The sequence below is a fragment of the Salmo trutta genome, chromosome 3 (assembly GCF_901001165.1).
Source record: "Salmo trutta chromosome 3, fSalTru1.1, whole genome shotgun sequence".
Classification (NCBI taxonomy): Eukaryota; Metazoa; Chordata; class Actinopteri; order Salmoniformes; family Salmonidae; genus Salmo; species Salmo trutta.
This window is the reverse complement of record NC_042959.1, coordinates 59,939,027-59,954,524: the sequence shown is the minus strand read 5'-3', so window position 1 is coordinate 59,954,524 and position 15,498 is coordinate 59,939,027. Positions and strand designations below refer to the sequence as shown.

Here is a 15,498-nt window from a genome sequence, read left to right as displayed (position 1 = left end):
GGTGGGTGTGTGTGGGTGTGTGTGTGTGTGTGTGTGTGTGTGTGTGTGTGTGTGTGTGTGTGTGTGTGTGTGTGTGTGTGTGTGTGGTCCCTGTGGTATGGAGATATTAGTGATTACGATAAGGATCCACCTTTAGCCAGCAGTGTCACAGACTGTCCCCAACCTCAAGACACCCCACACCACACACACACACAAAACTCTCTCTCTTTCTCTTGCTCTCACACTCTTTCTTTCATTCTCTCTCTCTTTCTTACTTTCTCTCTCCCCCTTTCCTAAATTAGTTACTACAATTATCTGTTATGCCTTGTGTTTCCATTTTCCTATAATCTCATTACAGAGAGAGAGAGAGAGAGAGAGAGAGAATGTACAGAAATAGATTGGTATGTTCCAGCTCATTTCCTCACTAAATTCAGCCTGCTCTGCCACCAGCTCTGTGGAGTGTGTGTATGTATTAGTGTCATGGTGGAGGGGTAACATGTTTAGTAGTCCTGTTTAGTGCTGGTTAGGGAGAGGGAACGTTGCTCTGGGCCTGTTTAGTGCTGGTTAGGGAGAGGGAATGTTGCTCTGGGCCTGTTTAGTGCTGGTTAGGGAGAGGGAACGTTGCTCTGGGCCTGTTTAGTGCTGGTTAGGTAGAGGGAACGTTGCTCTGGGCCTGTTTAGTGCTGGTTAGGGAGAGGGAATGTTGCTCTGGGCCTGTTTAGTGCTGGTTAGGTAGAGGGAACGTTGCTCTGGGCCTGTTTAGTGCTGGTTAGGGAGAGGGACCGTTGCTCTGGGACTGTTTAGTGCTGGTTAGGGAGAGGGACCGTTGCTCTGGGCCTGTTTAGTGCTAGTTAGGGAGAGGGAACGTTGCTCTGGGCCTGTTTAGTGCTGGTTAGGGAGAGGGAACGTTGCTCTGGGCCTGTTTAGTGCTAGTTAGGGAGAGGGAACGTTGCTCTGGGCCTGTTTAGTGCTAGTTAGGGAGAGGGAACGTTGCTCTGGGCCTGTTTAGTGCTGGTTAGGGAGAGGGAACGTTGCTCTGGACCTGTTTAGTGCTGGTTAGGGAGAGGGACCGTTGCTCTGGGCCTGTTTAGTGCTTGTTAGGGAGAGGGACCGTTGCTCTGGGCCTGTTTAGTGCTGATTAGGAGAGGGACCGTTGCTCTGGGCCTGTTTAGTGCTGGTTAGGGAGAGGGAACGTTGCTCTGGGCCTGTTTAGTGCTGGTTAGGGAGAGGGACCGTTGCTCTGGGCCTGTTTAGTGCTGGTTAGGGAGAGGGACCGTTGCTCTGGGCCTGTTTAGTGCTGGTTAGGGAGAGGGAACGTTGCTCTGGGCCTGTTTAGTGCTGGTTAGGGAGAGGGACCGTTACTCTGGGCCTGTTTAGTGCTGGTTAGGGAGAGGGAACGTTGCTCTGGGCCTGTTTAGTGCTGGTTAGGGAGAGGGAACGTTGCTCTGGGCCTGTTTAGTGCTGGTTAGGGAGAGGGACCGTTGCTCTGGGCCTGTTTAGTGCTTGTTAGGGAGAGGGAATGTTGCTCTGGGCCTGTCGTTGTGGCCCTATAAATATGCTTCTGGATCTGAGGGCCGTGACTGAGGCCAAATGAGTCAGTGTTAATAGAGATTTAGATAGCAGCATATTGGAAATAGAACATATTGTATATTGAGATAAAGCATATTGTATATTGAGATAAAGCATATTGTATATTGAGATAAAGCATATTGATGGTGCACATATAGTGCACTGAGACTGCTGTGAGAGGTAATGTAGTTAGCAGGCAGTGTACACATTCAGACTCGGAACGGATTTTGGGCAAAATGTCAAGTGTGGTTTGTGAAACAATTGTCCTCCGCTCTAGTATGTGCATGTTCTTCAAAGGTAAACGCCCTCTCGTTGCTCTTCGGAGTCTGGCCAGATGTGATCTATTAGAAAATCACCTCACAACAGCGAGAATCTGACCTTGCAGTTGTCTTTCCAACAAAACCATCCATTACATATTTCCAAAATTGTGCAATGTGTTCTGTGAACTCTCTGGCCAGTGTGGGAAGTTGAGCATGCAGGAAACCAAAACAGAGGAGTACAGTAAGTTCTGTGAACTCTCCGGCCAGTGTGGGAAGTTGTGCATGCAGGAAACCAAAACAGAGGAGTACAGTAAGTTCTGTGAACTCTCCGGCCAGTGTGGGAAGTTGAGCATGCAGGAAACCAAAACAGAGGAGTATAGTAAGTTCTGTGAACTCTCCGGCCAGTGTGGGAAGTTGAGCATGCAGGAAACCAAAACAGAGGAGTATAGTAAGTTCTGTGAACTCTCCGGCCAGTGTGGGAAGTTGAGCATGCAGGAAACCAAAACAGAGGAGTATAGTAAGTTCTGTGAACTCTCTGGCCAGTGTGGGAAGTTGAGCATGCAGGAAACCAAAACAGAGGAGTATAGTAAGTTCTGTGAACTCTCCGGCCAGTGTGGGAAGTTGAGCATGCAGGAAACCAAAACAGAGGAGTACAGTAAGTTCTGTGAACTCTCCGGCCAGTGTGGGAAGTTGAGCATGCAGGAAACCAAAACAGAGGAGTATAGTAAGTTCTGTGAACTCTCCGGCCAGTGTGGGAAGTTGAGCATGCAGGAAACCAAAACAGAGGAGTACAGTAAGTTCTGTGAACTCTCCGGCCAGTGTGGGAAGTTGAGCATGCAGGAAACCAAAACAGAGGAGTATAGTAAGTTCTGTGAACTCTCTGGCCAGTGTGGGAAGTTGTGCATGCAGGAAACCAAAACAGAGGAGTACAGTAAGTTCTGTGAACTCTCCGGCCAGTGTGGGAAGTTGTGCATGCAGGAAACCAAAACAGAGGAGTACAGTAAGTTCTGTGAACTCTCCGGCCAGTGTGGGAAGTTGTGCATGCAGGAAACCAAAACAGAGGAGTATAGTAAGTTCTGTGAACTCTCCGGCCAGTGTGGGAAGTTGAGCATGCAGGAAACCAAAACAGAGGAGTACAGTAAGTTCTGTGAACTCTCCGGCCAGTGTGGGAAGTTGAGCATGCAGGAAACCAAAACAGAGGAGTATAGTAAGTTCTGTGAACTCTCCGGCCAGTGTGGGAAGTTGAGCATGCAGGAAACCAAAACAGAGGAGTATAGTAAGTTCTGTGAACTCTCCGGCCAGTGTGGGAAGTTGAGCATGCAGGAAACCAAAACAGAGGAGTATAGTAAGTTCTGTGAACTCTCCGGCCAGTGTGGGAAGTTGAGCATGCAGGAAACCAAAACAGAGGAGTATAGTAAGTTCTGTGAACTCTCCGGCCAGTGTGGGAAGTTGTGCATGCAGGAAACCAAAACAGAGGAGTACAGTAAGTTCTGTGAACTCTCTGGCCAGTGTGGGAAGTTGTGCATGCAGGAAACCAAAACAGAGGAGTATAGTAAGTTCTGTGAACTCTCTGGCCAGTGTGGGAAGTTGTGCATGCAGGAAACCAAAACAGAGGAGTACAGTAAGTTCTGTGAACTCTCCGGCCAGTGTGGGAAGTTGTGCATGCAGGAAACCAAAACAGAGGAGTACAGTAAGTTCTGTGAACTCTCCGGCCAGTGTGGGAAGTTGAGCATGCAGGAAACCAAAACAGAGGAGTATAGTAAGTTCTGTGAACTCTCCGGCCAGTGTGGGAAGTTGTGCATGCAGGAAACCAAAACAAAGGAGTATAGTAAGTTCTGTGAACTCTCCGGCCAGTGTGGGAAGTTGAGCATGCAGGAAACCAAAACAGAGGAGTATAGTAAGTTCTGTGAACTCTCCGGCCAGTGTGGGAAGTTGAGCATGCAGGAAACCAAAACAGAGGAGTATAGTAAGTTCTGTGAACTCTCCGGCCAGTGTGGGAAGTTGTGCATGCAGGAAACCAAAACAGAGGAGTACAGTAAGTTCTGTGAACTCTCCGGCCAGTGTGGGAAGTTGTGCATGCAGGAAACCAAAACAGAGGAGTACAGTAAGTTCTGTGAACTCTCCGGCCAGTGTGGGAAGTTGAGCATGCAGGAAACCAAAACAGAGGAGTATAGTAAGTTCTGTGAACTCTCCGGCCAGTGTGGGAAGTTGTGCATGCAGGAAACCAAAACAGAGGAGTACAGTAAGTTCTGTGAACTCTCCGGCCAGTGTGGGAAGTTGTGCATGCAGGAAACCAAAACAGAGGAGTATAGTAAGTTCTGTGAACTCTCCGGCCAGTGTGGGAAGTTGAGCATGCAGGAAACCAAAACAGAGGAGTATAGTAAGTTCTGTGAACTCTCCGGCCAGTGTGGGAAGTTGAGCATGCAGGAAACCAAAACAGAGGAGTACAGTAAGTTCTGTGCAACACCACAAAGGTCTAAAGTTACTCAGCCACTAGAGACTCAGAGTGCATCCCAAATGGCACCCTATCCCCTATATAGTGCACTACTTTTGACCAGAGCCCTAAGGGTGTGGGCTGTTATAGGGTTGCATTAGTGTCCTAACCCCACTAGTCTCTTCAGCTGGGGTTTGACTATGCCGCTGTCCTTTAAACCATTCTATCCCCACATCTCAGAACTCCTCTTCTCAGTATTCTGTCTGTTTAACCTCCTGTGAACTGTCCACACACACACACACACACACACACACACACACACACACACACACACACACACAGTATCCAAAGGGACGTCCACGCTGATGAATCGGTTCAGTTTGTTCTTCAGTTGGTTCTTCAGAGTTGTGTGAGTATGACAGGCTCTGTTTCAGAGAGTAGAGGGAGAGGAACAGATTGTCTTTGTCAGAGACAGACCGTCAGAGAGAGACAGTGCCTGAGGGTCCCAGCCCAGGACTAAACCCAGCAGGCCTCTGGTCTTACCCCCCTCTGGATCAGGGTCTAAATCCCTATTTCATCCTCTGGGTCTCCACCCCTAAGAACCTGCCCTCAAGACTGGGGAGGGGAGGGGAGGGGAGGGGAGGGGAGGGCAGAGGAGGGATGGATGGCTTAGAGTGGCTCCAACTGCAGCTATTTAAAGGTCTGTTGTCACCGAAAATTAGAAAAACTTAATCTGTGGACGCAGTGATTGGGCGGGATTCTCTGTCTAGGGGACAGAATGGACAGATGGAAAACAGGCTTTTAAAGTCCTTCATTGAAATATTTTTCTCCACATCCATTCTGATGACAGTCTTGCGAGAGATTAGACGAGCCTTCAATTATGTCTTCATCCTAAGAGAGAGAGAGTGAGAGATGGAGCTAGAGAGAGGGAGAGAGATGGAGCTGGAGAGAGGGAGAGAGAAGGAGAGCTAGAGAGAGAGTGTGAGAGAGAGAGAGAGAGAGAGAGAGAGAGAGAGAGAGAGAGAGAGAGAGAGGGGGAATAAGCACCGCTGCTGAAGCACACCCTCAAATGATACTGTAACTGTATGTTACAGTAGTGTATACTGTGCTCTACACCCATTGAATGTGTTCATGTAACTCACAGTATACAAAACCCTACTATTTGAACCATCTTAGCTGTCATTGAGAAACATCTGGCCTCTCCCCCTCTGCAGAACATAAACTCTCTCTCTCTCTCTAGCCAAACCATGTTATGTGAGAAGTGTACAGGGTGCTGTCCACTGAGCTATTGTATTCTGTCACATCCCAGCAGATCCAAGCTCAGGTGTGAGCTCCATGACAAGTGAAGAGAAGGGGCAGTGATTTGATGTGGTGGCCAGGGAAAAGGGCTTGGGGGCCGGGTAGTCGACACAGGCTGAGCTGGGTCTCTCTGAAGAAGGGTGTGTTCGTCTGTGTGTGTGTGCGCATGCGTGTGCGTGTGTGTGTGTGTGTGTGTGTGTGTGTCGCCCCAGGCGACACGTGGCAGTGAGATGACAAGGGCTTCTATCCCAGTGCTGATGTGACTTTACCTCCATTTGGCTCCATCGTGTCTGACAGATGCTAAACAGACGTCTCTCTGCCAGCTCGCTCGGGGTCCTGGGGGAGTCCAACGCCAAGCCCAATCCTGCTCTGTTGTTTACTCCTATGTGGATGGAGGGAGGGAGGGCTCTGGCAGCTAAACGAGGCCCAGAGGGGGCAGAGAGAAAGACACCCCACTAGAGGCTAAGGGATGGATCATTCCCTCCATCGACTCAGCACACTCCTCTCATGGTTATGGAAATGAGAAGTCCTATAACATCCATTATGTACCTCAGCATCTTTCCCTGTCCTTGTCCTTGCACTTCATCTGTATCTGATGAAGCGTAGAAACCAACGCATTTCCAATGTATTTTCCAGGCAGAACGTAGCTCCACAGTGAACGTGAGACTAGTAGATTCTCCTTAGATCATTCCTCCACAGTGACCGTACTCCAGTAGTTTACAGAACAGAAGCAGTAGAGCACAGCAGACTGATCCTCCAACAGCAGCCTACCCATAAACCCCTGGGCCTAGGCTGGGCTGGACGGAGAAAGAACCAGGGTCGTCTCTGAGTTTAGAGGGCTACTTCCTCTCTCTTCCTCCTCTCTCCTTCTCTCTCCTTCTCTTTCCTCCTCTCTCCTTCTCTCTCCTTCTCTCTCCTACTCTTTCTTCCTGTCTCCTCCTCTCTCCTTCTCTTTCCTTCTCTTTCCTCCTCTCTCCTCTTTCCTCCTCTTTCTTCCTGTCTCCTCCTCTGTCCTTCTCTTTCCTTCTCTTTCCTCCTCTCTCCTCTTTCCTCCTCTCTCCACCCAGCTGCTCAACATGTGTGGAGAGGATACACACACACACACTTTACACATGTTTTACACACACAGACACATACACACTTTACTTACGGACACTTTACACACACAAACACACACACACTTTAGCCGCGCTCACTTTACGCACACACACTTTAAACACACACAGAGGCAGCGAGCTACTGAAGTTGTCGTGAGAATGGACGGTGTAGTTAATAGTTCTTTTCACCGTGGGTTTGGCGTTCGGAGGCCTAAACTGGCTCTACAATACTAACGGCCCTCAAATGAAACACTGCTCATTAAGCCAAGTTTCCAGACCCTTGTTTTTCTTCACCTCGCAAAGCACGCCATTCATCGCCATCTCACAAAACTTGGAATATACTACTGTAAATGTTCCTTTAAAAGAGAGAAACTGTGAAGCTTAATAAGTGTCTTTAGTGTGTCTGTGTCTGTGTGCTGTCCAGATAGTACTGAGAGTTTGTCTCAGGCTGAGGGTGTTGTATGGACAGTCTGTGACCTTAACTCTGGGGGGGTTGTGTGCGGACAGACTGTGACCTTAACTCTGAGGGTGTTGTATGCGGACAGACTGTGACCTTAACTCTGAGGGTGTTGTATGCGGACAGACTGTGACCTTAACTCTGAGGGTGTTGTATGCGGACAGACTGTGACCTTAACTCTGAGGGGGTTGTATGGACAGACTGTGACCTTAACTCTGAGGGTGTTGTATGCGGACAGACTGTGACCTTACCTCTGAGGGTGTTGTATGCGGACAGACTGTGACCTTAACTCTGAGGGTGTTGTATGGACAGACTGTGACCTTAACTCTGAGGGTGTTGTATGCGGACAGACTGTGACCTTAACTCGGATGTTGTTGTGTGCGGACAGATTGTGACCTTAACTCTGAGGGTGTTGTATGGACAGACTGTGACCTTAACTCTGAGAGGGTTGTGTGCAGAGAGACAGTGACCTTAATTCTGAGAGGGTTGTGTGCAGACAGACAGTGACCTTAACTCTGAGAGGGTTGTGTGCAGACAGACAGTGACCTTAACTCTGAGGTTGTTGTGTGCGGACAGATTGTGACCTTAACTCTGAGGTTGTTGTGTGGACAGATTGTGACCTTAACTCTGAGGGTGTTGTGTGGACAGATTGTGACCTTAACTCTGAGGTTGTTGTGTGGACAGATTGTGACCTTAACTCTGAGGGTGTTGTGTGGACATATTGTGACCTTAACTCTGAGGTTGTTGTGTTGGGGCAGACAGTGACCTTAACTCTGAGGGTGTTGTGTTGGGGCAGACAGTGACCTTAACTCTGAGGGTGTTGTGTTGGGGCAGACAGTGACCTTAACTCTGAGGGTGTTGTGTTGGGGCAGACAGTGACCTTAACTCTGAGGTGCATCACTTCCCACTTCAGCCATGTTGCAAACATAGCTAATCCCATGTCCATGCTACTGGTTCTGCTTTCATTTCTCCACTGGGTGTGATTTAGCCAGCTAAGTGTTAATGTGTGTGTGTGGGTGTGGCTAGCTGGAGCTCTGGCTGCTGGGTTGGGGTGGAAAGGGCAGGGGGAGTTTTGGTAGATCCAGGTAGTTTTACAGTAGTAAGTCATGATAGACAGAGTAGGAGAGAGGTAGGGATGGAGAGAGGGTTATTGAGGTTGTCTGTCCGTGTGTACTGTCACTGTAGTGTTATATGGGAACAGCAAACAGAGGCATGTCCTTAGTTTGGGCCCTGGTTGTCACGTCCTGACCATAGAAAGCTGTTATTTTCTATGGTAGAGCAGGTCAGGGAGTGACAAGGTTTTTTTTCTAGGTTAGATTTTCTATGTTGGGTTGTTCTAGTTTTGTATTTCTATGTTGGGCTTTGTTTGGGATGATCTCCTATTAGAGGCAGCTGGTCATTGTTGTCTCTAATTGGAGGTCATATTTAAGTTGGTGTTTGTCCCACCTGGGTTTGTGGGAGATTAGTTTTGAGTAGTGTCTGTTTCACCTCTGCGTCACGGTTTGTTGTTTTTTTGTCATTCAAGTTTATTTATGTATTGCATAATTTCACAGTATAAATAAAATGTGGAACGACACACACACTGCACTTTGGTCCGCTCCTCTCTACGACAACCGTGACACTGGTGGGAAGACCTCACCTTCCTTCTAGATCTACTTACTACAAGCCAGCTGTAATCTGTAGTGTTCTATATAGAACTGTGCACGTATACCGTACTGCATCAGATCCATAAATACAATAGAATAATAATATATGCCATTTAGCAGACACATTTATCCAAAGCGACTTACAGTCATCCGTGCATACATTTGTATGTATGTGTGGCTCTGGGAATCAAACCCACTATCCTGGTGTTTCAAGCGCAATGCTCTACCATACAAGACCGTGTATAGACTATTGTAGCATCATTATTCAAACATGAATATGCAAATGCACTGTAAAGCCCTTGTCCATAGTCTGCATTAGGCTAGAGCAGGCTGTCTTAGCTACTGTCTGTGGGACTCAGTGTTGGGAAATGTCAGTAACCCTCCCCAAATTCCCTGGGTTTTCAGAAATCCTGTTTGGAGGATTCTGGATATCCTGCTTATTCCCTCCTGATTCTGGGAATTTCCCAACCGTGATTTCTGAAAATCTCTGAATTTTGGGAAAGTTTCTGGAACTTTGCGACCCAATACATACAGCCTCCTGTATGTATTACAGTCTCCTGTATGTATTACAGTCTCCTGTACATATTATAGCCTCCTGTACGTATCACAGCCTCCTGTACGTATCACAGCCTCGTATCACAGCCTCCTGTACGTATCACAGCCTCCTGTACGTATCACAGCCTCCTGTACGTATCACAGCCTCCTGTACGTATCACAGCCTCCTGTATGTATTACATCCTCCTGTATGTATCACAGCCTCCTGTATGTATTACATCCTCCTGTACGTATCACAGCCTCCTGTACGTATCACAGCCTCCTGTACGTATCACAGCCTCCTGTACGTATCACAGCCTCCTGTACGTATTACAGTCTCCTGTATGTATTACAGTCTCCTGTACGTATTATAGCCTCCTGTACGTATCACAGCCTCCTGTACGTATCACAGCCTCCTGTACGTATCACAGCCTCCTGTACGTATCACAGCCTCCTGTATGTATTACATCCTCCTGTACGTATCACAGCCTCCTGTACGTATCACAGCCTCCTGTACGTATCACAGCCTCCTGTATGTATTACATCCTCCTGTACGTATCACAGCCTCCTGTACATATCACAGCCTCCAGTACGTATCTTAGCTCCCGGTACTAAAACTGGAAACACTTATCTCCCTCACTAGCTTTAAGCACCAGCTGTCAGAGCAGCTCACAGATTACTGCACCTGTACATAGCCCATCTATATTTTAGCCCAAACAACTACCTCTTCCCCTACTGTATTTATTTATTTTGCTCCTTTGCACCCCATTATTTCTATTTCTACTTTGCACTTTCTTCCACTGCAAATCTACCATTCCAGTGTTTTACTTGCTATATTGTATTTACTTTGCCACCATGGCCTTTTTTCCCTTTACCTCCCTATCTAACCTCATTTGCTCACTTTGTATATAGACTTATTTTTCTACTGTATTATTGACTGTAGGTTTGTTTTACTCCATGTGTAACTCTGTGTTGTTGTATTTGTCAAACTGCTTTGCTTTATCTTGGCCAGGTCGCAATTGTAAATAAGAACTTGTTCTCAACTTGCCTACCTGGTTAAATAAAGGTGAAATAAATAAATAAAATAAAATATCACAGACTCAGACACCAGAGGAGCTGCTCCATGGGACTGGAGGACTGACTGGGTCTATTTATACTAGGCATTAGTAGTACCACTGGATAGTCTCTTCTAACTCCAATAGATGTTTGCTTTGGCTCTTTACAATCCTCCAAAAGCCACTTACCCCTCACAAGGCCTGTCAGACGTCCACAATGTAGCAGTCATTTCCCTCTAGGAGGGAGGACGCTGTGAAGGGGAAGACCGAGTGGAGCACAGCCTTGTACATAACCATTTCCTCTCCATGGTGGGAGAGTTATGGAGCATCCCATCACACACACACACACACACACACACACACACACACATACACACACAACCATTAGGTCCATGGAGGGAGAGAGTTATGGCGGTGTGACTGGAGATGAATGGGGGCGCTGTGTGTTTTAATGGGGGTTGATGGTGGTCTTTGTGTTATAGTATCGGGCTGGTCTGTGAATGGGTCGCTCCCAGCAGGAGGTCTACTGATTTACAGCAGGGTTAGATACTGTTGCAGGGAGAAACACACACCACACACACACACACACACACACACACACACACACACACACACACACAGTGGCAGTCTCCGCTGTCACACTACAGTCAGGCGCCTAAGCAATAGCTCTCACCCTCTTCCTCTCCTCTCCTCCTCTCTTCCTCTCCTCCTCCCTCTCTTCCTCTCCTCCTCCTCCTCTCCTCCTCTCTTCCTCTCCTCCTCTTCCTCTCCTCCTCTCTTCCTCTCCTCCTCTTCCTCTCCTCCTCTCTTCCTCTCCTCCTGTCTTCCTCTCCTCCCCTCCTCCTGTCTTCCTCTCCTCCTGTCTTCCTCTCCTCCTCTTCCTCTCTTCCTCTCCTCCTGTCTTCCTCTCCTCCTCTCTTCCTCCCCTCCTCCTGTCTTCCTCTCCTCCTGTCTTCCTCTCCTCCTCTCTTCCTCTCCTCCTGTCTTCCTCTCCTCCTCCCCTCCTCCTGTCTTCCTCTCCTCCTGTCTTCCTCTCCTCCTGTCTTCCTCTCCTCCTCTCTTCCTCTCCTCCTCTCTTCCTCTCCTCCTCCTGTCTTCTTCTCAGCTGTGTTTCCATGTCTTTACTGACAGAAACCCCACAAGGGGGAAATCAGCCAGTCCTCAGACAAAAAATACACCCCTCAAACCAACAGCGATTTATGGGATGAGAAAAAAGTAACCGCTCGCCGCTCTCGCCCCAGAAATAGTTTGACACTGGCGGCATCTTTAGTGAGCGCAGTGCTTTAGAGGCTGATCTTTCCGTTGAAGATCCAATGGACACACAAACACAGACACACGACATACAAACTGGTCATGTCAAAGGGGGTCAGACATCATTCACCCACACCACAGCTCCTATTTATTCATGTGCACTTTAAAATGACATATTCAAAAAATGTGTGTAAAGCAGAATAGAATATGTCTGTAGTTTCTTCTTCGAACTACAGTTTCTCATCTCTTTATTTGGCCTCAGCCAGCCAAGCCGTTGTAGCTGTAATGGAAATTAGTGGTCATTTGAACGGTGGTGGTACTAGCAGTTGCAGTAATAGTGGTTTGGAGGCTGGTGCTGTTAGGAGTAGCAGTTGCAGTAATAGTGGTTTGGAGGCTGGTGCTGTTAGGAGTAGCAGTTGCAGTAATAGTGGTTTGGAGGCTGGTGCTGTTAGGAGTAGCAGTTGCAGTCGTAAATCCAGGGTAGTGTAGAACAAGGCTGTAGAGATGACTTGCTATGTAAACACCCAGCTTCCCAGCGCCTCACAGACGCAACTCTTAATGCACCCAGGAATGTGTGTATAATGACTTGCACCTGTGCTGCCTGAAAGCTAAGGCCTCTGCTCTGACTGACTCCTCCATAGTGTGTGTGTGTGTGTGTGTGTGTGTGTGTGTGTGTGTGTGTGTGTGTGTGTGTGTGTGTGTGTGTGTGTGTGTGTGTGTGTGTGTGTGTGTGTGTGTGTGTGTGTGCGTGCGTGCGTGCGTGCGTGCGTGCGTGCGTGCGTGCGTGCGTGCGTGCGTGCGTGCGTGCGTGCGTGCGTGCGTGCGTGTATTAGAGGTCGACCGACTATGATTTTTCAACGCCGATACCAATTATTGGAGGACCCAAAAAAGCCAATACCGATTTATTTATTTATTTGTAATAATGACAATTACAACAATACTGAATGAACACTTATTTTAACTTAATATAATACATCAATAAAATCAATTTAGCCTCAAATAAATAATGAAACATGTTCAATTTGGTTTAAATAATGCAAAAACAAAGTTTTGGAGAAGAAAGTAAAAGTGCAATATGTGCCATGTAAAAAAGCTAACGTTTAAGTTCCTTGCTCAGAACATGAGAACATATGAAAGCTGGTGGTTCCTTTTAACATGAGTCTTCAATATTCGCAGGTAAGAAGTTTTAGGTTGTAGTTATTATAGGAATTATAAGACTATTTCTCTCTATACGATTTGACTATTGGATGTTCTTATAGGCACTTTAGTATTGCCAGTGTAACAGTATAGCTTTCGTCCCTCTCCTCGCTCCTACCTGGGCTCGAACCAGGAACACATCGACAACAGCCACCCTCGAAGCAGCATTACCCATGTAGAGCAAAGGGAAAAACTACTCCAAGTCTCAGAGTGAGTGACGTTTGAAACGCTATTAGTGCGCACCCGGCTAACTAGCTAGCCATTTCACATCGGTTACACCAGCCTAATTTTACATTTACATTTAAGTCATTTAGCAGACGCTCTTATCCAGAGCGACTTACAAATTGGTGCATTCACCTTATGATATCCAGTGGAACAACCACTTTACAATAGTGCATCTAAATCTTTTAAGGGGGGGTTAGAAGGATTACTTTATCCTATCCCAGGTATTCCTTAAAGAGGTGGGGTTTCAGGTGTCTCCGGAAGGTGGTGATTGACTCCGCTGTCCTGGCGTCGTGAGGGAGCTTGTTCCACCATTGGGGTGCCAGAGCAGCGAACAGTTTTGACTGGGCTGAGCGGGAACTGTGCTTCCTCAGAGGTAGGGAGGCGAGCAGGCCAGAGGTGGATGAACGCAGTGACCTTGTTTGGGTGTAGGGCCTGATCAGAGCCTGAAGGTACGGAGGTGCCGTTCCCCTCACAGCTCCATAGGCAAGCACCATGGTCTTGTAGTCTTGGGAGTTGACAGGCTTGAAGTCATAAACAGCGCAATGCATTGCGAAGGGCTGCTGGCAAACGCACGAAAGGGCTGTTTGAATGAATGCTTACGAGCCTGCTGCTGCTTACCATCGCTCAGTCAGACTGCTCTATCAAATCATAGACTTAATTATAACATAATAACACACAGAAATACGAGCCTTAGGTCATTAATATGGTCGAATCCGGAAACTATCATCTCGAAAACAAAACGTTTTTCCTGAAATACCGAACCGTTCCGTATTTTATCTAACGGCTGGCATCCCTAAGTCTAAATATTCCTGTTACATTGCACAACCTTCAATGTTATGTCATAATTACGTAAAATTCTGGCAAATTAGTTTGCAACGAGCCAGGCGGCCCAAACTGTTGCATATACCCTGACTCTGCGTGCAATGAACGAAAAATGACACAATTTCACCTGGTTAATATTGCCTGCTAACCTGGATTTATTTTAGCTAAATATGCAGGTTTAAAAATATATACTTCTGTGTATTGATTTTAAGAAAGGCATTGATGTTTATGGTTAGGTACAATCGTGCAACGATTGTGCTTTTTTCACAAATGTGCTTTTGTTAAATCATCCCCCGTTTGGCAAAGTCGGCTGTCTTTGTTAGGAAGAAATAGTCTTCACAGTTCGCAACGAGCCAGACGGCCCAAACTGCTGCATATACCCTGACTCTGTTGCAAGAGAAGTGACACATTTTCCCTAGTTAAAATAAATTCATGTTAGCAGGCAATATTAACTAAATATGCAGGTTTAAAAATATATACTTGTGTATTGATTTTAAGAAAGGCATTGATGTTTATGGTTGGAGCAACGTGTACCTAAGCGATTATATGCAACGCAGGACAGGCTAGATAAACTAGTAATATCATCAACCATGTGTAGTTAACTAGTGATTATGATTGATTGATTGTTTTTTATAAGATAAGTTTAATGCTAGCTAGCAACTTACCTTGGCTTCTTACTGCATTCGCGTAACAGGCAGGCTCCTCGTGGAGTGCAATGTAAAGCAGGTGGTTAGAGCGTTGGACTAGTTAACCATAAGGTTGTAATATTGAATCCCTGAGCTGACACGGTAAAAATCTGTCGGTCTGCTCCTGAACAAGGCAGTTAACCCACCGTTCCTAGACCGTCATTGAAAATAAGAATGTGTTCTTAACTGACTTGCCTAGTTAAATATGAAAACTTGAAATCGGCCCTAATTAATCAGCCATTCCGATTAATCGGTCGACCTCTAGTGTGTATACCGTATGCAGTGCATATGTACTCAGTGTGTGTCGAGAGAGAGAGAGAGAGAGAGAGAAAGTGTGTACGTGCTACTCTGGCTGTATCTGAAGTGCTGACATGGAAGATGTTCAACAGTGGGGTTGTGGTGCCAGGATATGAGGAAATAGAAAACACATCCATGTGTAGTAAAGAACCTCTTCTCCTGGGGAGACCACCTCCACTGCCTCACACCTTCACACACACACAAACACACATCCCCCCACACACACAGGAAGTGGTTAACTTAACCCCTCTGCCCAGAGAGAAGAGAGAGAAGCAGAGACAACTGTGCGTAGCTGTGTTATCCTCACTAGTCAGCTAGCTAGCCCATGCATGGTGCCTCTGTCTGTTCTGAGGTAGGGAGATAGCGTGTGAGGGTCTTAAGCCAATGCTGGAATAAAACAACTTCTCCATATACCCACCAGCGTGTGGGTCATCAGCCAATTCCCCTTTGGAATCTGCATGTCATGTGACGGCCGGGGGCCTGAAGGTGGAGTGGCTGCTTCCTGTACCCGTTAACCCCTGCTACAAACCTGTGTGTGTGTGTGCAGGCATGCGCGAGCATGCATTGTGTGTGCGTGGTAGACGGGTTTAACCAGAAGTCCCCACAACAGTAGTAAACTAAAACAAATTTGACCGACTGGTGACATTTTGTTAGTTCCCACAATGAAAAAGGATATTTCTAGTTGGTTAG

At 47.0% G+C, this 15,498-nt stretch overlaps 1 protein-coding gene across 4 annotated transcripts in view; it reads left to right on the top strand.

The window, feature by feature from the left end:
• Nucleotides 1-15,498, top strand: part of LOC115181853 (cyclin-dependent kinase 14) — a 193,838-nt gene that overhangs the window by 171,458 nt on the left and 6,882 nt on the right. The window lies entirely within an intron of this gene.